This window comes from Lissotriton helveticus, chromosome 1_2 (genome assembly GCF_964261635.1).
Source record: "Lissotriton helveticus chromosome 1_2, aLisHel1.1, whole genome shotgun sequence".
NCBI lineage: Eukaryota > Metazoa > Chordata > Amphibia > Caudata > Salamandridae > Lissotriton > Lissotriton helveticus.
The window spans coordinates 237,151,394-237,173,754 of record NC_136058.1 but is presented as its reverse complement, the minus strand read 5'-3'; positions in this window follow the sequence as shown (position 1 = coordinate 237,173,754).

Genomic DNA, 22,361 nt, shown 5'->3' with positions numbered 1-22,361 from the left:
GTGTCCCCTGCACATACTTAAATGTAAAGGGGCAGATTTATGTTAAATGGCACATCCCCAGGCATGCACCAGTTAACGTGCACCGCTGCTCTGCCACCCATGGTGTGCCGTATTTACAATCAGATAGGAGAAAGCTGCGTCAAAACCCTGCGCCTGCTTTAAGCAGGCATAGGTCTTGACGCAACATTGTGGAGATGGGGCACCCCTGAGCCTTGCTTGAGCTGCATCGCACTTGCGATACAACTCCAGCAATCACTACCTTTACAGCACAGATACGTCACGCATCTGTGCCATTTTTGCCCCATGATGCCCCGCATTGTAAATGCAGCACACCATGGGTAGCGGAACAGCGGCGCAGGATGACTGACACATCCCTGGTGATGCACCAGTCATCATAAATCTATCCCTAAGCTTCTTATCTTGTTACAGATGAACCGCCATATGTACCATCAAACTATTTTGCATTTCCTAAATAGCAAATTTTAAGGGATAAATAGCAATTCTTTACCATTCCTAATTTGCAATGAGCAAATTGCTAATTGCAAGTTACCCATTCATTTCCATGGGCTAGGAGGCTCATAGGAATGAAGGTTTAATTTGCGATTAGCAATTTGCTCATCACAAATTAGGAATTTTTCCAAGGGTGCAGGGGTGTCTCAAAAACACCCTGCTGCACCCCTGAAAAAGAAATTTGGGGGCATATGGCACACATACATGCCCTAAGGGCATGTGTTGGCGTCATATGGGACCTTTTGTTTTTGGGAAAAAAAGCTTTTTGAAAAGAATTCACAAATTACCACCAACTAGAAGTTGGTGGTAGTTTCCAAATCCTTAATGTCATTTTTTACATATTTTTTGTTTGATACATTGCATTTAAGTAATCGCAAATTTGCAAATCCTTCAGTGCAATCGTAAAATAAGGAATAGCAAATTTTGCTACTCCTTATTTTGCATCAAACTTGTTTGATACATACCATTTGTCTAATTAACATTCGCAAAGGCCGAAATTCGCAGAATTTTGATCTTTGCGAATGCTAATTAGCCTGATACATATGGCCCCAAGTGAGGCCTGTCTTGCAACATGGTGCATCTTTTGCATCACTGCTGCATCGGTTTCATGTGGTACGTTTTTTTTACACCATGACATATCTGCCTAAATGCATCAATTTGTAATTTTGTCGCCTCATAGCAAATCTTTTGCACCGCCGCTGCATCATAAAAGTGACGCACAGTGGCGCAAAAGAGGCATACACCTATCATAAATCTGTCCCTAGCATTTTAAATGATTAATCCAGGATGACGATAAGGTGTGGCCTATCCAAAGGTTTGTTTAAGGTGAGGCCTACTCAGGATTGCAGATTAAAGTTACGCTTGATGAAGAATACAGAGGAGATAATACATGTAAAGGCCTACCAATGAAGTAAGTAATGTGCACTTTATTTCGCCAGTCATCATAAATGTATCCCTAAGCTTCTTATCTTGTTACAGATGAACCACCATATGTACCATCAAACTATTTTGCATTTCCTAAATAGCGAATTTTAAGGAATAAATAGCAATTCTTTACCATTCCTAATTTGCAATGAGCAAATTGCTAATTGCAAATTACCCATTCATTTCCATGGGCTAGGAGGCTCATAGGAATGAAGGTGCAATTTGCGATTAGCAATTAGCTCATCACAAAATAGGAATTTTTTCAAGGGTGCAGGGGTATCTCAAGAACACCCTGCTGCACCCCTGAAAAAGAAATTTGGGGGCATATGGCGCACATACATGCCCTAAGGACATGTATTGGCGTCATATGGCACCTTTTGTTTTTTGGAAAAAAATGCTTTTTGAAAAGAATTTGCAAATTACCACAAACTAGAAGTTGGTGGTAGTTTCCAAATCCTTAATGTCATTTTTTACATATTTTTTGTTTGATACATTACATTTAAGGAATCGCAAAATTTGCAAATCCTTCAGTGCAATCGCAAAATAAGGAATAGCAAATTTTGAATTAAGGACATTTTAAGTCATTTCCACATGTGCAGTGTTTTCAAATTATGATTTGAAAATCGTTTTTGGGGAAAAGTAATGGTTTGCAAATTTATGACAAGGACATAATGGTGTATGCTTCTCTATAAGGCATTTCAGTGTCTCTGATGTCATTTTTCCCATATTACATTATAAGACCTTTCCCCATGGAGCACATTCCTTGTAAATATGCTCCCACCTGTGCATGGTGAATTTAGATTTTGACTGTTTGAGTCACATAGCCATGTTAAAAGTGACCCAAAAAAATTGCAAACGCTTTAAAAAAACACATTCATGTGTCTTAAGGACATTTTAAGTCATTTCCTTGTGGACAGTGTTTTGTAAGTGGCGCAAAAGAGGCATACACCTATCATAAATCTGTCCCTAGCATTTTAAATGATTAATTCATGATGACGATAAGGTGTGGCCTATCCAGAGGTTTGTTTAAGGTGAGGCCTACTCAGGATTGCAGATTAAAGTTACGCTTGATGAAGAATACAGAGGACATAATACATGTAAAGCTCTACCAATGAAGTAAGTGATGTCCACTTCATTGCGCCAGTCATCATAAATGTATCCCTAAGCTTCTTATCTTGTTAGACATCAACCGCCATATGTATCATATAACTATTTAGCATTTCCAAAATAGCGAATTTTAAGGAATAAATAGCGATTCTTTACCATTCCAAATTTGCGATGAGCAAATTGCTAATTGCAAATTACCCATTCATTTCCATGGGCCAGGATGCCCATATGAATGAAGGTGCAATTTGCGATTAGCAATTAGCTCATCGCAAATTAGGAATTTTCCCAAAGGTGCAGGGGTGTCTCAAGAACACCCTGCTGCACCCCTGAAAAATAAATTTGGGGGCATATGGCGCACATAAATTTTAACAACATTCCATTACCTCAAAAACGATTTTCAATTCATAATTTGAAAACACTGCCCACAGGGAAATTACTTAAAATGTCCTTAAGACACATGAAAGTTTTTTTTAAAAGCCTTTGCAAGTTTTTGGGTCACTTTTAACATGGCTATGTAACTCAAACAGTCAAAATCTAAATTTACCATGCACAGGTGGGAGCATATTTACAAGGAATGTGCTCCACAGGGAAAGGTCTTTTAATGTAATATGTGAAAAATGACATCAGAGACACTGAAATGCCTTATAAAGAATCATACACCATTATGTCCTTGTCATAAATTTACAAACCATTCCTTTTCCCCAAAAACGATTTTCAAATCATAATTTGAAAACACTGCACATGAGGAAATGACTTAAAATGTCCTTAAGACACATGAAAGTGTTTTTTGATTGCCTTTCCAGCATGGTTGGGTCACTTTTAACATGGCTATGTAACACAAACATTTAAAATCTAAATTTACCATGCAGAGGTGGGACCATATTTACAAGCAATTTGCGCCACAGAGAAAGGTCTTACATTAAAATGGGAAAAATAACATCAGGGACAGTCAATTGCCGTATAAAGAAGCATACACCATTATGTCCTTGTCATAAATTTAAAAACAATTCCTTTTCCCCAAAAACGATTTTCAAATCATAATTTCAAAACACTGCACATGGGAAAATTACTTAAAATGTCCTTAAGACACATAAAAGCGTTTTTTAATTGCCTTTGCAGCATGTTTGTATCACTTTTAACATGGCTATGTAACACAAACATTCAAAATCTAAATTTTCCATGCACAGATGGGAGCATATTTACAAGCAATTTGCGCCACATAATTCATAATTTTTTCCTTAAAGCACACTATTCTCTATCTAAATTAAAGAAATATTTTCTCACCTTAGCAAATACTTTGAGTTTGAAAACAGTCTCAGAAACACACCAATTTGTCTTCAGCAGAGCAAAAGGTATGCACTCCAGAGTCTGCAGCTATCAAAAGCACAGAAATGCTGTAATTCTTCACACATATCTCTCATGTCACCCAATCAAAACTCTTCCCTCACTTTTTTTCAAATGAAAACCCTTCCCCCCTCTGCCATTTCATGCCTTTTCTGCATAGCAACCACCTCTTGGAAGACCTCTGGTGTTTGCAAGTTCACACAACAATGTTGCAATTGAACTCTGAACTCTCAGTGCACCTGCGTATCCACTGCAATCTTTCATTTAATAATTTTTTATTGACCACTCAAAATACATCTTTCAAAGAACACATCCATGCACCCTAACTTTCTGTTTTCAGCAATCAAAATCCACCAATCACTGTTACTGCTTCATGAACACAGAAACTCCACAGTTTTTTTCATTTTAAACTCTCATTTTTTCAACTGCCATTTCATTGCCACACTTCATCTGACTGCAGGAGAACCTCCTCTCACCATGTTTTCTGTCTGGATTGTTGGACATAGTTATTTTCACTGGGCTCACAGGTATGCTGAGAACAGAAAATTACCTAACCTCAATTTACAAGATGTGGAAATTAAGTGGTTTGGCCACAGAGGATTAAAATGTCACCAATTGATACCATTGGTGAAAACCTTTATGCATTTGCCCAAACCTGACCTGTTAATTGTGCACTGTGGAGGTAATGATTTGGGCACTTTGACTGGGGTAGGTCTGGAAATGCTTTTAAAGGACACCTTTGAGCAATTGATGGCACTTTTTCCTCAGACTGCCTTGGTATATTCAAATATATGCCAAAGACAGAAATGGAGGTGGTCAAACCAATTTTGTCCACAAATTGAGAAGTCGAGGAAGCATGTAAACAAATCTGTTTCAGCTTACATGAGAGACCATGGAATGGGCTCCCTGTACAACAATAACTTGCGTTACTACATGCAAGATATCTACAGAGGAGATGGAGTTCACTTCTCAGATGAGGGCAACAGAATTTTCACTCTGAATTTAAGACTGTGCATTGGTACCTACTTATAAGTACCTAAATGTACCATAAACCCAAAAGCTCTTCTCAGAGCTACCCTACATCTGATCACTCACAATTATTATTTTACTCTAACATTTTTCACTAATTTTCAACAAAGTACGCTCCCTGGGACGCTACCCGGTACGCGAACCGGGAGCTAACCTCGCGAAATTTAAAAAAAAAATGGTTTTTTTTCGCACATATAAGCCTCCTCAGCCACCCTCACAAAACCTAGGGGGTCAAGATAAGTCTACCGTGCCCCCTTCTACCCATTCTGAACATTATTTGCCCTCCATTTTGTATCTTAATTCGACCGAAACACAAAATGGTGGACTCCCGTAACGCTTAAGGTTCGCGAACCGGGGCGCTCAACGGTTCGCGTACCGGGTCGCTCCCTGGGAAGCGCACCATCAAAAAAGGTGGGAAAGTAGTTCACAGAAAAGCCACTGGAGACAATTTCACCAAATATAGATTAGCTCATACTACATACCAATCCCTACCATTTTCACAAATTTGATTGGAATTCCATTTAGCCATTTAGCCTGTAGACCTCTCTAAATACCCTGAGGTAAATTACTTCACAAAACACATCTGAAGTGTTGGAATTGACAACCAATTAATATGTTACTTTCATTTTCTACTTTTTTTACCTGACATTTCATTGGTTATATACCTGAATATATATAAAGGAAGAGAAGAAAACACAGCCATTTTGACTACTACTTCTTGGTGTACATTTCAATAGTATTTTCACTAATTCCTTCAACTTCTTTCTAAAGGTAAGTTTTTATTTTTAAAACTGAAGTATATTGTGCACTATAAGTTAATATGGTAAACTTTTTCTGATAGTTATATACTATCCCTCTGTAGTAGTTATAGATTTAGATAGACTTCTCTGTTATAGTTATGGATGGAGTTAGGCTTCTCTTGTATAATTATGAATTTACTTACGTTAAATCACATACACTTTTTTATATTCCTACTTCCACTCTGATACTATACACTGCCCAAAGATAAATTCACTGATAAAAACTGCCTATCTAAAATTAATCCCAACAGTGCCCTATCTCTACTAATATATATTTTTTTAATCTAAATTTCAGGCAAAATGGAAGGCAAACAGAAAGTTGAATTTCAAATTGTCCTGCAAGAGAGCAGCCAAGAAATCATTGATGAAAATGATATTGAATTTTTCGATGAAACTTGGGACAAAGAACTACTGCAATGTGTACAAGCAGTAGATAACCTCCTTGAAAATGAGGACATTTTACACCCTCAGAGACTACAATGTATATTCAATGATAATTATGAAATTTCTGACAATGAAATGTTAGAAAGTTTAATAAATTATGAAACACAATCACAATAAAAAAAAATGCTTAAAAAATAAAGAAAATAAAAAATAATCAACAAAACCAACAATCAATTAACATACAGCATTTAAAAAGTCTATCATTCATTTTTCATTGCAGTACGCTGCCCAGAACGCTTCCCGGTTCGCGGACCGGGCGCTACCCACGCAAAAAAACAAATTTTTTTTTTATTTTTTTTTGCCCCGCGGGGCCCTTTTAAAGCCTCCACATTAAACCTAGGGGGTCAGGGAGGATCTACTATGCCCCCTTATGGTTATTTCCCCCTTTGTTTTGGCCTCCTCTTGTCTCTCAATCCTACCGAGAGACAAGATGGCGGCCGCTCCGGACTGTTTAGAATGTTGACAGACACCGGAGAACCAATCAGCTTCGCTACGCGAAGTTCCGGTACGCGCCCCGGTCCGCGAACCGGGGCGCTGCCCGGTCCGCTGTTACAGATATATATCTTTTTTTAAACGTTAATTTCTCAAAATCCACTGGAGCACATATATTGAGACCTACAAAAGGCACATCGGGCTACCAGTCCCTTCAATTTTGCCAAGTTTCGTGCAAATCCATTCAGCCGTTCGGGCTAAAAGTGAGGCCAACCGCCCTATGGAAAACTCAATGTTAAAAACACGTTTTGGGACCCCCCTTTTTTCTCGGCCCCCCCTTGACGAACCCCCCCCAAATCTTCAGGGGCTGCTCAGAAACAAAATGTTCCATTTTCCAGAAAATTTCAGCCAATTCCGTCCACAAACGCCAAACTTATTAGACATAGAATTTTCAAAAATCCCATAGAGAAAAAATCCTAACTGTATATACCTACTGGCGACCGCCAGTAGGTAATATATATACATATATATATACTCTAACACTTTTCACTCCGGTAAGGCTGAAAACAGGCCAGCACACAGGTCTCCGATTTGATATATTTTATTGCAACCCCGTCACCCTCAACAGACGCGTTTCGCTTAAAAAAGCTTCGTCAGTGTATATATATATTTTTGTTCAATGAAAAAATAAAGGTTAAAGTGGCATTCTAGTTGAGTGTTGAAATAAGACAAAACCTAATGTCAAAACACCCCAAAACCATTAAAATACACCAGTTAGAGTCTATTTAATTAAATATAACTTGTGACCCCTTCATGTACTGCTTATGACCTCAAATATTACCTTAAGGACCATGGATCTCATTGGTAATTTAAACAAATCTAGTGAATCATTGTCATCAGTGATGTCATTTAACTTGTCACGAGTGATGAAATATGCGAGGTCATAAGCAGTGCATGATAACAAGGTAACGTCTGAGAGTACCTGATGTGGGTCGCAGAGGTATGTTTGAAAGTATGTTGAGGTATAAAGTAAGTTGAGGTGTAAAGTGAAGCCAAAGCCTGTTACAGAAACAATACAATCTGTGAGAAACGCAAAATCTTCGATGATCCACAAGTGGGCGGGTGTCTATGCTAAATACATGTAATACAGTGCTATAGACAAACTCTGTGTAGTGAGGATATTTATACGGTTTGGATGTTTATTTGCAGAACTTTGCTGAAGATTTTGTGGAATTACAAAATGTTGAATAATGTAGAATGTAGGGGTTTCCCACATAGAGGTAGTTTATCCCACCATATATTCATCACACACTCATCACCAGACTACACACAGCGGGAATACAAGGACCAGCTCTCAAATGGATAGCTTCCTTCCTCTCCAGAAGAACACAGAGAGTTAGATTCTCGCAGGTCACATCAAAACCCAAGGACCTCATCTGCAGAGTCCCTAAGAGATCATCACTCAGCACCACACTTTTTAAAATATATATTACTCTTCTGGTAAACATCATCAGATCCCAGGGAATCCACATCATCTCCAATGCCGACAACACCCAGCTCATTAATTACCTCTCAGACTACACTGCCACCACCAAAACAAACTTCAAACAAAGCATGACTACGGTAGCCAATTGAAGGAAAGAAATGTCCATCAAACTTAACACTGACAACATTGAAATGCTTATTTTCAAGAATAAGAGCTCATCTGTGGACTCCACCTGGTGGACCGCCGATCTTCACCTATTAGTCACCCATGCACTCCTCTGCAGCAGACTAGACTATGGCAACTCACTCTAAGTCAACATCACCCAGAAACTCCACAAGAAAATACAGAACATTCAAAACGCCATAGCCAGACTGGTGCCATCATCCCCTGCTGCAGCCTCATCTCCGAACACCAGCGAGAAACTCCACTGGCTCCCAGTCAACAAAAGTTCCTCACACACGCCTACAAAGCCCTCTATGATGTCGGGGCAGCATACCGGACCCACCGCCTCTCATTCCAAGTACCCACCAGACACCTCCACTTCCCCAAACTGGCCTTTACCACCGTCCCTCGAAGGCCAGGACCGGCGAAAGATCCTTTTCCTACCTTGCTGCCAAAAAATTGGAACCCCCTTCCTCACCACCTCAGGCTAACCCCATCCCTGACCCAATTCAGGAAGGATCTCAGTGCCTGGCTCTCCGACTGAACTTCAGCGCCCAGCTCCCCCCAGTGCCTTGAGACCCTCGTGGGTGAGTAATCATGCTTAACAAACACTGGCTGACTGATTGATCTTAGAACCACACCCATCCCAAATGACCATGCTAAGAATGTAAGCCTCATCCTAGACACCTATCTATGAAGTCCCAGGTCAACACCGTCACCTCCTCATGCTTCCACATCATCTGCATGTCATGTAAAATCTTCAAATGGCTCCCACTGGACACCAGACGCACTATCACACAGGCCCTAATCACAAGCAGATTGGACAACGGCAACGCACTCTACGCCAGCATCCCAACCCATCTCCTTCACAGACTTCTAACCATCCAAAACATCATCCCCTGACTTGTCCTTGAACTCCCATTTTTTAAATTTTTTTTTAAAAGACCTTTATTGACCAACATACAGTGTACACAGCATTGTAGCTTACAACCCAGCCGGGCCAGCTGCAGGTAATGAACATTGTGCTAGGTAGGGCAAGTGAACACAGCTTCAAGGCCGACAACCCTGGGGTCCGGCAGCGCATACCAACATATCTCATGACACCGTAACCATATCTTTATTTCGTGTTAAGTAAGTGTGTGGTCCATGGTTTTTCTTTATATAGTCAGAGGATCAAAGTAGCTGTGCCGAACCTATCCTCGTCGCCAGCAGTGGTGGCAGCCGAACCCACTATATCATACATGTGTCATCGGGAAGTGTCTCAATGTGGGTCAACTTTCAGACGGGTATGGTGTCGCATGAATGAGTGACGAGGGTGTTCAGCATCTAGGCGCGTTTGGGGCGCACGACCGTCTCGGTCGCCCATTCCTTTGGACAGAGCTGTTCTGTATCGTAGCGCCCAGGTGTGTTGCTGAAGCCTCAGCTGTCACGTCCGAGGGCGCCTCGTGGTGCTGAATGGTATGTAACATGGAGTTGTATGTGTACGGACATGGTCTAAGGGGAGATGAAACCAAACCAGTAACGAACTACAAAACAGGAACAAGAGGTTAGTGGGAGGTAGGTGGGGGTGGGTGTGTGCAGAGTTTGCCATATCATTGGGAGGGGGGAGTCGGAATCGATGTGCCAGCCGTGTCTCGCGGGGCGGGCGGGAGGCCGGGGGGGGGGGGGGTGGTAGCGTGCCGGCTGCCCGTGTAGCGGAGCCGTTAGGGGGGAGGTCCTCGAGTGTTTAGTGGATGTGGCAGTCCGGTGTGGTGCCTGGGCTCTTGTCGTAGCGCCGCATCAGGCGGCGTGTGTCCGGGAGTGGGGTTAGCAGTCGTCAGTGTGAATCAGTTGAGCACATGGCGAACGCCGGGCAGAGCCTAACTGTCGGTTGGGTGGTGCATGTCTCATCATGCGCAGTGCGCAGGAGTCCGTATCGGGGAGTGGAGGTGATGGGACATGATTCTTCACGTAATTCCCTGTTCCGTACATTTCTGTAGGAAGGAGCGCAGTACGTCCTCCCATTGTTGTGCAATGGGGAATTTTCTAAGCCCTGCCGTCTCCTCCCGCTTCAGGACAGAGCTCTCAGCCCGTGCCTAGTTTGTCAACGACAAACACCAGTGCCGGAGGTGCGGGGGTATGGCTGCCTTCCACCGCTTGGTGAGCAGTCTCTTGGCTGTGATAAGGCCAAGATCCCAGAACCTAGCCTGGACCTTATTTTGGCGCGTGCGCTTATATAAGCCCAGTATACAGGCTTCCCATGTACGTGGAACTTGTTCCTTAGTGCAATGTCGGAGCAACATGGTCACTCCGTCCCACTACTGCTGAAGGGCGGGACATAGCCAGAGCATGTGGAGGAGATCTGCGCCAATAAGGGAGCAGCGGCCGCAGTGTAAAATTGTATAGTTTTAAAGCGAGGGCTGTGGGGGACGTTTATCGGGCCAGCCAGGATCATAGCCCACTCTTTGTCTGTCCAGTCCCTTCCCCTGTCTGTCGCCCATTTGTCCCTCAGATGTGTAGTCGTCGGGTGTGTGTGTAGGAGGAGTGCTTGCGTTAACCAATGAATGATGTGAGTGCCGTTGCTCATGACATGCAGGTACTGCATGAAGTGATGTGTAGGTGGCTCACTAGATATGTCTCCCCAAGCGGTAGTCAATGTGTGGACGAGTGACGCGTGTGTCAGGAACTGTCCAGCCGGGAGGGATGTATCTCCTACCAGGGCTGCGAAGGGCAAGAGGGCGCCATCAGAGTAAAGGTCGCCTAAGGTTTCCACCTCTGCGGCGATCCAGCTATATAACTGTACAGTGGTCAGGGTCCCCGCCGGTGTCGGAGTGCCTAATAGCGGTATTATCGGCGCGTATGGTGTCGTCGCTCGTGTTAGACGCAGGCAGCGGAGGAAGCATCTGCGTGCCACTGCGAGCAGCAGTTGCGGCGGCCGGGGTGTCCGAGTTAGCGGATGAAACAGTACGTGAATCTGGTATAGGGACCATGTAGTGGTATCCGTGGCCGTGTCGCCCAGGTTCTTACCGCCTAGCCAGCCCGACACCCACTGCATTTGTGCCGCTAGATAATACAGTTCCATGTTTGGAACTGCTAGTCCGCCCTCCTCAGTGGGCATGTAGAGTTTCGTCAATGCGACTCGAGGCCGACCTCTGTTCCAAATCAGGGCACGCAGTAGGACCTCAAGGTCTCGGAACACCCGGGTAGGTACATAGGTTGGTATATTCGCAAAGTAGTATAGCAGCCGTGGTAGGACTATCATTTTCGCTAAGGCTATGCGACTAGGGACATTGAGCAGTAGTGTGTTCCAGAACCCCACTTGCGCCCGGGTAGAGGCGATCGCCCTCATCAGGTTTCCTTCCAAAATGTCCAAGGGATCTCGGTAGATGCGTATCCCTAGGTATCTGAACGTGTTGGGGTACCATTGCAACCTCGCACCTCCGATGAGTATGTCACACTCAGGAACATTCGGGCTGAAGGAGTAGGCCCCCGATTTGGCCCAGTTTACTCGTAATCCCGACATTTCCTCAAAGGTGCCAAAAATGGCAGTGAGGAACTCCGGGACGTTGCTTAGGTCCCTGACGTACAAGAGTAGGTCATCAGCATACAATGACACTGCATGTAGTCCGTCAGCCATCGGTATTCCCCAGGCAGTTCCCCGTGACCGGAGCATTGCAGCCAGGGGTTCCACTGCTAGGGAGAACAGTAGGGGCGACAGTGGGCAACCTTGCCTGGTGCCTCTCCGTACACGAATGGGGTCAGAGAGTAACGCTCCGGTGCGCACTCGGACCGTGGGTTCACGGTATAAGAGGCCGACCATAGTCAGGTGGTCATCTCCCAGCTCGAATTTTTCCATGACTGCCCGCAGGTAGAGCCACTCCACCGAGTCGAACGCCTTGTCGAGGTCGAGTACAAGGCACCCTGCTCGCGGCCATTGTCTTGTGGCGTACTCTTGCAATCGGAATAGTCGGTTGATGTTGTGGGATGTATGCCTCGTCGGTACAAACCCGTTTTGGTCCTGATGCACCAACGCAGGGACCATGGGGGCCAATCTGCGAGCAAGTGCGGAGGCCAGAATTTTGTAGTCCGTGTTCAGGAGTGCGAGAGGACGGTAGGAGCCCATCTGTGTGCCATCTCTGTCAGGCTTAAGTAGTGAGACAAGGGTCGCCTCGTTAAGGGTCGGGGGCAAGGCGAAATCATCGACAGCCGCGGAGTACATCCTCACCAGGTGTGGGATCAGGATGTCTGAGGCAGTTTTATAGAACTCGGCTGGCAAGCCGTCCGGTCCCGGGGCCTTGCCATTCGAGAGGTTAAATATGGTGTCCCGGAGTTCCTCGGGGTCCAGTGGTGCTCCGAGGTCATTCTGCTGTGCCGTCGTTAGAGTGGGTAAACGTGAGTGAGAGAGATAGTCCGTGATGGCAGTGAGCGGGACATGCAGTCGGGAGTGGTATAGGCCTGCATAATGGCCCGTGAATGCCTCGTGTATTTGGTGCTGGGAGTATAGCAATCTGCCGTCTCCGGCTTGTATGGTCGATATGGGGGCAGATCGGTCCTCCCGTTCGATCAGCCAGGTCAGCAGTTTGCCTGGTCTGTCGCCCTGTCTGTGGACCCGGGCGGAGTGGGCCGCAAAGTTGACACTTCGCAGACGGTCCAATAGGTGGTTGTGTTCCGCCTTAGCTTCCGCCAGCCGGGTGCCCGCATCTCCCCTCTCAGGGCCTTCGAGGGCCAGTAGTTCTGATTCCAGCCGTGTCAGGTCTCGTTCAATTTGGCGTCCCATGTGTCCCTGTGTTCCCAGACAGAGCCCCCGGGTCACCACTTTAAAAGCATCCCATTCGGTTTGGGGAGAGGACGCTGTGCCAGCATTGAGTTCGAAGTATTGGGCTGATTGCGTGAGTATGGAGTCTCGGAATGTCGCGTCAAGTAAGAGGTCTGGTTGGAGGCGCCAGGTGGGGATGGGAGGATGTGGGACGTCCCAGGCAATGACCAGTGTGTGAGGATTATGATCTGAGTGGGTGCGGCCCATGTATTGGGTGTCGTGGAACAATGGAAGGAGATCAGTTGTCCTTGAACTCCCATGCCACACCCAGACCACACCACTACTCAGAGAGCTCCACTGGCTCCCCACCCAGAAACACAGCCAGTTCAGACTTCACACACGCTTCACTCAAGTCAGTACACAAAACGGGACCTGCATGCCTCAGTCACCGGCTTCACTTCCATTAACCCAGCAGACAACTTCACTCAGCATCACTCTCACTCACACACACACACCCTTCATAATTCTCCTACTAAGCCGCCAAATCCTGGAATGACCTCCACCAAACAAATGAAGGCCTCCTCCTTACTTCTTGATTTCCACAATTGGCTATTCAATTAGTCCTCTTTCAGAACCAGCGAGACAGCCTGTATTTATGCCCAGCCTCACCACATGCCTAGACTCACATACTCAGTGCTTTGATACCCTCCAAGCAGTGCACTCCAAATCCACCTTACATCGCGTTATCTCACTCTGGTGTTGTAGGCATGGCTCTAAGGTTGTATGCTATTGTGCCCATCTGAGGAATGTGTGTAGTGTAGTTTACTAAACTATGGAGGATTTTCCATAGGGCCTGATACAATCTGTCTTTACAGTGACAAATGTTTATCTGTCAACCTCTTGTCTTAATATGGGTGACATGAAGTCTTAAAGAGGATAATCCCATTAAGGTGTATAGAAAGTTGTCCACAGCTCTAGCATGTTGAATTACTTAAAGCCCACAAACCTTAAATGACGGAGTCATAATGAATGTATGATGTCATCAGTGATGTCTGATATGTCATTTGAATTGGCATCAGTGATGCCATCAATAATGTCATTTACAATGTCTTGAGAGATGCAATATGTAAGACCCTTAGCAGTGCATGGTGGGGCACAAGTTAAAGTGAGCTTAGTAGCAATAACTGGTGAATTTCAGATTTTTTATATTTTAAAATTGGATTCTCTGAATTGTGTTTTAAGCAAGCTCATTATAGTCCTGCTTTTTTGTTAATGAACGTTTCCTGGCTATGCAATGTTTCTGAGTTATTGTCAGGAATTCAAGAAACAGGAAGTGTGACACTAGATTGACTAGACATTTATGATACAGATGTGCAGAGCAACAGACTGATTGTGGTGGCTGGATTATCAGAGCAGGCGGTACTGTGTGATTCGATATCTAGGCCAAGGGTGCTGGCTTTCCAGGTCAACTTAGGCAGAGAAGCATTTAGGTCCAGTATTGTGTGTGTATGGGGGCCTGACAGCACTTTCTGTTGTGCAGCATGTACGCTTTTGTGCTAGTTCTTTCACTGGCAATTGTCCCACATCTTTTTTGTTTTCTGCTTACAGGTTTCATCTGGTGTTATCTACAGTTTGGTGTGGCAGTTTCTTCCTGAATAAACAGCCATTAATTTTCCATTCTGCTCTGAACTAAAACTAAAATTAAAGGGGCATTGTGTGTTACTACAAGTGTTTTCATATTGCTGCTCATATTCACATTTTTTAACACTGAGCGACAAATACCTAATGACATCCTATTACCCAGTTGTATTACCATAAAGAATCACCATATCAGCATACCAGCAGGGTTGTGTGGAAGAGCAGGTCTGTGTCTCTATCTCTGTCTCTTGAATCCAAAACTCCTTTCTCTAACGTTAGCCTACACCTGTGGTAGGCTTAGAGGCGCATACTCAGGGAGGATTATCACTGAACTCTTTTGGTACACAATATCTGACAGTCAAAGGACAAAGAGCAGGACTATAGTGAAGGCTTCCAAGCTACATGACCTGAACCTAGAAAGAAACGCAGGACTGTTTTTGTTATGCAACCCCATTGTTATGCAACCTTCAGTTCACTTGGTCAGATAGCAGTTGAGCCTTCATTATAGCCTTGCGTTTGTTTCCATGTGAAGATTGGGTGGCAAGAGACCTTTCATTATAGTCTGGCTTTCCTTTTCATGTGAAGAAACAAAAAAGTAGTACTTTAATGAAGAGTCAATGGCTACCTCACTTTCACTTAAATTGGTTGAATAGTAGAGGAGTGTTCATTATAGTCAGGGTCACTGGAATTATGTGAATGTGCGGTCACTACAATTTTAAGATAAATGTAGATTTGCCGAATTTGCCACATAATCTGCTCAAAGTGCAGATTATAACAAAAAAATATTCTGTTTCTTTCTCAAAATATTCAAAAGTGAGTAAAAACATAGTGGCACATGTTGCAGTGCAGTGGAAGGACTTTTGCAAAGGTATACTAGTCACCTTTCTGTAGCTTATTGCTATATTTGAGTGTTAAACTGGTACTAATGAGGTAGAACTAACACCCAGACAGTGCTAACAAGTTTAACAAGCATTTGTAATGCAATAGGTCTCGCATGAGTTACATTTAGAGCTTTTGGCGCTGCAAATGAGGATGTTAGTTAGAATGTTTTTTTCTAAAAAAATATCCTAGCAGTAGTATAACTAATAAAAGAAATCCATGAAGCAAGGAAAGAGTGTAGTACTGTTGCCTGTTACATTATGTCCCTGTGGACCTCTATTAGCCATATAAGGCACTGCACCCTGCAATAATGAAGAATACAAATCATCCCCAGGACAGGTCCAGGCCCGCCTTATTTATTCCTGAGCAACAGGGCCTGCTGACTCACACAGGAAGCACAGTATAGCTTAGCTTGTTGCTGTGGCTGTTGTCTTACTCAAACTTGCTGGAATCCATGATGCACGCATAGAAATTCCAGTGTGCAGGACAGAGGAAATGTAACACTATGCAGGCACAAGAAAACACAGCAGAAAGCCACTCGCCTAACGCCGCACTTTAGCTTCAGATGTTTAAAGTTAAAGCACAGAGTGCCGCGATTGCTACAAAAGTAAATAACTGGGAAAGACATGCGGATATTCGAATCAGTTTAATGAAAGTCTGGTTAAAAAAATACTGTGGCTCATATTGTGTAGTAACATGCTGGGATTCCATCATTCCTACAGTGTCCTATAATGTAGGAAAAAATAAACATGTTGCCATAAATATCTCTTTTCTGCTGATCACTTTTTCATGATAGATAAAGATATCAGAAAAAGGAAAAGTCAGTTCCTGTTTCCCTTCTTTTAACTGCAGCTGAAATGATGCTCCATGACCTGCCTTTCATCCCTGATATTGGCTCTGGTAGCAGCCATTGAGAACTCAACTTTGATATACAGTTGAGCTGGCAGGTTGGGAGCAGTATTAATACTTACTCTGCACTGATAGTAAGTGTATTTTTCGGTATACAACCTTTACCACGCATTTTTTACCACGCAATACTATTAGCATGCATTTTTTACCACGGAAAAACTTTCACCACGCATACTTTTACCACGCATACTTATACCACGCAAATACCTTTACAACGCATATACTTTTACAACGCATTATATTTAAATGTATGTTTATTGATAAATGATGAATTATTACATTTTTTCATAAAATATCAAATAATTATTTTATTTTATTTCTTTTACTTTTATCGTTAAAACTATTGTTATGCTTGTTATATAATTTTTTATTTAATTGTCCACTTTGTAAAATAAATTAATTTTTTTAAAATATTAGTATTAATTTTAATACGCGAGTATTAATTTTAATACTCGAGTATTTTATAATATAATTTAATTTAAATTAAAAAATAATGATTTATTATTTTATAGTATTGATTTATTAATTTATATTTTATATATTTTTAAAAAATAGTATTGATTTATTAATTTATATATTATATATTTTTTATAAAAATACCGTAATTTAAAATTTATAAAAATTAGTATTAATTTATAATATTTTGTAATTATTTAAAAAAGCTAAATAAATTATTATTATTTTAAATAACAGGTTTATAGTGTAAGATTAACATATGACAAATACTATTAAGATTGGGTTCCCACGGTTTCACATTGAATCCAATGGTAACGTTTATCCTTTTTCTATTTTCATGACATATCCTATGTGTCCCGCGGTACATGGAAAAGATGAGGAAAATAGGATGAAAGAAGAAAGAAAATGGAGAAAAATAAAAAGAATACAGGTAAGAAGATAAAAAGATTATTTATACATATAAGAAATACATTTTAGAAGTATTGCAAGTAATAAAGTAAATAAGAAAAAAAAGATAACTTTTTAAAATAATTTTTAAAAATATTGATTTATTATTTTATAGTATTGATATATTATTTTATATTTTATATATTTTTATAAAATAGATTTGAATTATTAATTTATATATTATATATTTTTTCTAAAATCACCATAATCTAAAATTTATACAAATGAGTATTTATTTATAATATTTATTAATTATTTAAAAATGCTAAATAAATTAATATTATTTTAAATAACAGGTTTATAGGGTAAGATTAAGATATGACAAATACAATTAAGTTTGGGTTCCCACGGTTTCACATTGAATCCAATGGTAACGTTTGTCCTTTTTCTATTTTCATGACATATCCTATGTGTCCCGCGGTACATGGAAAAGATGAGGAAAAGAGGATGAAAGAAGAAAGAAAATGGAGAAAAGGAAAAAGAATACAGGTAAGAAAATAAAAAGATTATTTATACATATAAGAAATACATTTTAGAAGTATTGCAAGTAATAAAGTAATTAAGAAAATAACGATAACTTGTTTAAAATAAATTTATTTTTGAAAATAAAAACATAAAAAAATAGTTTAATTTTACATATATTTTTCGCATATTTTTGACAAATTATTAACAAATTGTAAACATATAGAACAATTATAATCATTTTAATTAAAAATTATAAAATAAATAGTCCTTTTTTTATTTTTGCAGCTTTGTAACACGTATTGACGTTAACGTAAAGCGTCAGCAGCCATTTTGGACCGGATCCAAGGAGGAAGCAGCTGGAAGCTGATCTGCGTCCAGGTAGGAAACTTATAAAACTTTATTATATGTTTGTATTTACAAAAAAATAGTAATATATTGTAAGGAGAGGTTGCTAAATATATTATAAATGTAGTTAAATACTTTTAAAAAACATGTCGCCGATCGATTAGTTAGAATATGCCTAAGTCGGGTGTGGGAGGGGAGAAAAAATAGAATGTTTTATATTGTTTTGTAATATTGTATGTTTTGAAATTTGGATATTTATACAGTAACATTGTAAAACAAATGCAATTTTGAAAATATATTTTGTTATTTGGAAAACAGGATAGTCGTTGAAGTGGTTATTTTATTGCTGGAAAAAGCTTCGTCGAAAACAAATAGATGTATTTTAAAGTTTGTACTATAGGGAAATTCAATTATGTAAGTGAAATTATGGTGTTTTGTATTGACAATCGATATGTTGTTTGAAATTATTTCGATTTGGTCACATTATGGTATTTAATTCTAAAGAGTGGTTTTTCGGCGTAATAGATTTAGTTGATTTGCGATATATGTTAGAGCAAAATTGTAGAATTTTTTTTTTCTTTCATTTAAAATAAATAACCATTTGAAAATACGAACAAGTTGATGATTTAATGAAGAAATGTACAGCAGTGTGTCATTGAATTAAGATCTCATTATGGTATTTTATTCAAAAGAGTGGTTATTCGGCAGAATAAACTCTGATGAGTGGCGAGATATGGATAAGCAAAAATGTAAAAATATTGATTCTTTGATTATAAACAATTTCTTTTCAAAATACGAAAAAGTATATTATTTAATGAAGATTTGTATGTGATTTTGTGATTGATTTACGATCTCTATAAGAAATCACATGGAAGTTTTCAAGAAGCTTTTTGTTCACAAATGTAAGAAATAAGTACTGAAAAATAAGTAGTAATTTTTCAAAATTGCATTTAATTTTTGTTTATATAACTATTATTTGCAAGAGAAAAAGATTCAACAAAAATCTAATAAATGGTGAGTTTTTCAATTAGATACTTTTAATATTTTGGATTGTTTACAAAATAAGGAAATTATAAACAATCACAAAAAATATATATTTTTACTAAAAACTACCCGACTTTTTAAAATTTTAAAAATAAATTTGGAAAAATGTTTTTGCCAATAAAATTAATTTTGGAAAAATGTTTTTGCCAATTAAATTCAAAAGGAAAACAATTTTAGAGCAAAGCAGGAAAGTAATGTGAAGATGATGTTTAAAAAGTTAAGATGTTAGCAATATTTTCCAGGTAATCTAAAGCCACACACAACGAAAACTGTTGTAAAAGTGCCAATAGTCTCTCGGACATTTCCTTTGTTTTATGGGTTATTCGTGGGTTTAGACTTCCTGTAAGAGTTTGTGAAATTCTCATTTCCTGAAAACTTTGCTCCTTCAAAGTTTCAAGAAAAGAGTAGAAATTAGGGTGGGGTTTTCCAATTGTATGATTGAAGGAGTTATGCCATCCCTCAATAGCATTATTTGTTTTAGCCTCTCCCTGTAAGCAAGTCGAATAACAGTTCCACCACTCCACATGGAAACGTGGCTTCCTCCTGCGACCCGATCTGCTTAGGTGTCCAATCCATGTGTCTTCCATATAATTTAGAATGGGTGCCAATTTTTCTTCATTTGCAATGTAATAATCAGATTCTGTAATGGCAGTGTAGTACTCATCTACACTTTCGGGAGGGACAAAACAAAGAGTAGTTAGTTTTTTTAATTCAACCTGTAATTTGCTGTCTGAGGAGTATTCTGTAACCAGGGGTGTTTTTTGTAATTTACGCCAGAATGCCTGGGAAAAATGGAAAAAACACCCCTGAATTTGGGTATCCGTGTACGTTTTTGTGATTACATTAATCATGCTCAATTCAAAATCAATGATAATTTTCCTAGGACTTTGGTTTGTGGTTGTTTTTATAACTGATCATAGTTCAGTGTAGGTTGCAGAAGTCTTATCAGGCAGCAAACTATATACTAGGAGAATAACATTGTTATTATTTTGGCGTGTATAGTGTAAATTTGGGCGAATGGATGGGGTGTACTTTTAAACGTCCCATCCATTATCCAAATTTCACTATTTTCAAGTTTAACAAGATTTCTAGGTGTACTAAAAATTAATATACGTTTCTGAGGGTTTTCATTATCATGCAGAAGGAAAGGTTCATCAGAAAAAGAAATAGTAAGTTCATGAGGAATAATTATATCAGAAAAAGTATGGGGTGTATTTATTTGTGTGTTACTTGCCTGCTTTTGACGTTGAATAATTCTTCGCAAATTATGTATAGTAGGCATATTACTAGCTATATGATCTGGGACATGCTGAGCAACCTCTCGTAAAATATTTCCTGTGGAATCATTGGAGATGCATGCAAGTTCCTTCATTTCATTTAAAGTTTCTCTAATATCAACATCCATTGCAGAGGCAGAGTGGTTATGGTCAGTTGTTTTTACAATAATATCATCAACCGTAACCGCTCTGCCGCTGCAACGGGTTGAGAAGTATTGCACGCATCGCCAATGATTTCTTTTGGCAACTTATCCTTTCCTTACAATATATATAACCCAAATGATTTCAAAGATTGTTTCCTTTTCTTGATTTGATGTACTTTGCTGTTGGTTGAGCACTCATTTTCTGAAAGAAAGAAAATAGGTTTGAGTTATTTTGTTTTTAAAATTTCACATATTTCATACACACTATCCTGTTCTTTAATTTCTACACCACTTAACTGGAGTTTGAATATTATTTCATACTCATACAATATCCTGCACTTTCACTATTGCAACACTTAATTGGAGTTAAAATAGTAATTGATACTCCTACACTATCCAGCACTTTCCCTAATGCAGCACTTTCCTGGTGTTAGAATAGTAATTAATACCCCTACACTATCCAGCACTTTCCCTAATGCAGCACTTATCTGGAGTTAGAATACTCATTTATACCCCTACACTATCCAGCACTTTCCCTAATGCAGCACTTACTTGGAGTTAGATTAGTCATTTATACCCCTACACTATTCAGCACTTTCCCTAATGCAGCACTTACCTGGAGTTAGATTAGTAATTGATACCCCTACACTATCCAACACTTTCCCTAATGCAGCACTTACATGGTGTTAGAATAGTAATTAATACCTCTACACTATCCAGCAGTTTCCCTAATGCAGCACTTACCGGGAGTTAGATTAGTTATTAATACCTTTACACTATCCAGCACTTACTCTAATGCAGCACTTACTTGGAGTTAGAATAGTCATTAATACTCCTACACTATCCAGCACTTTCCCTAATGCAGCACTTACCTGGAGTTAGAATAGACATTTAGACCCCTACACTATCCAGCACTTTCCCTAATGCAGCACTTAATTGGAGTTAGAATAGTCATTTAGACCCCTACACTATCTAGCACTTTCCCTAATGCAGCACTTACTTGGAGTTAGATTAGTCATTAATACCCTTACACTATCCAACACTTTCCCTACTGTAGCACTTTCCTGGTGAAAAAAATGTTTTTGATCACTGTCATTGGATTTTTTTTTTGATTTACCTTTGAAAGATTGGTGTGTTTTTCTTCTTTGGTTGTCTGATTGGCTTGGATTTGGATTTCTTATTGAATTTCAAATGTTGGTTGGTATTCTATGAATAGATAAAAAAATGTTTTTGTTTGTTTTTGGATTAAAATGTTTCATAAAGATTTGAAAATGTCTGCATTGCTGTTCATCAGTTTAATGTTTCCTAACAAAATGAGTTTGTAACAAACCAGCACTTTCCTTAATGCAGCACTTACCTAGAGTTAGATTAGTCATTAATACCCTTACCCTATCCAGCACTTTCCCTAATGCAGCACTTACCTGGAGTTACATTAGTTATTAATGCCCTTACACTATCCAGCACTTTCCCTAATGCAGCACTTACCTGGAGTTAGATTAGTCATTAATGCCCTTACACTATCCAGCATTTTCCCTAATGCAGCACTTACCTGGTGTTAGAATAGACATTTAGACCCCTACACTATCCAGCACTTTCCCTAATGCAGCACTTACCTGGAGTTAGAATAGACATTTAGACCTCTACACTATCCAGCACTTTCCCTAATGCAGCACTTACTTGGAGTTAAAATAGTAATTTAGACCCCTACACTATCCAGCACTTTCCCTAATGCAGCACTTACTTGGAGTTAGATTAGTCATTAATACCCTTACACTATCCAGCACT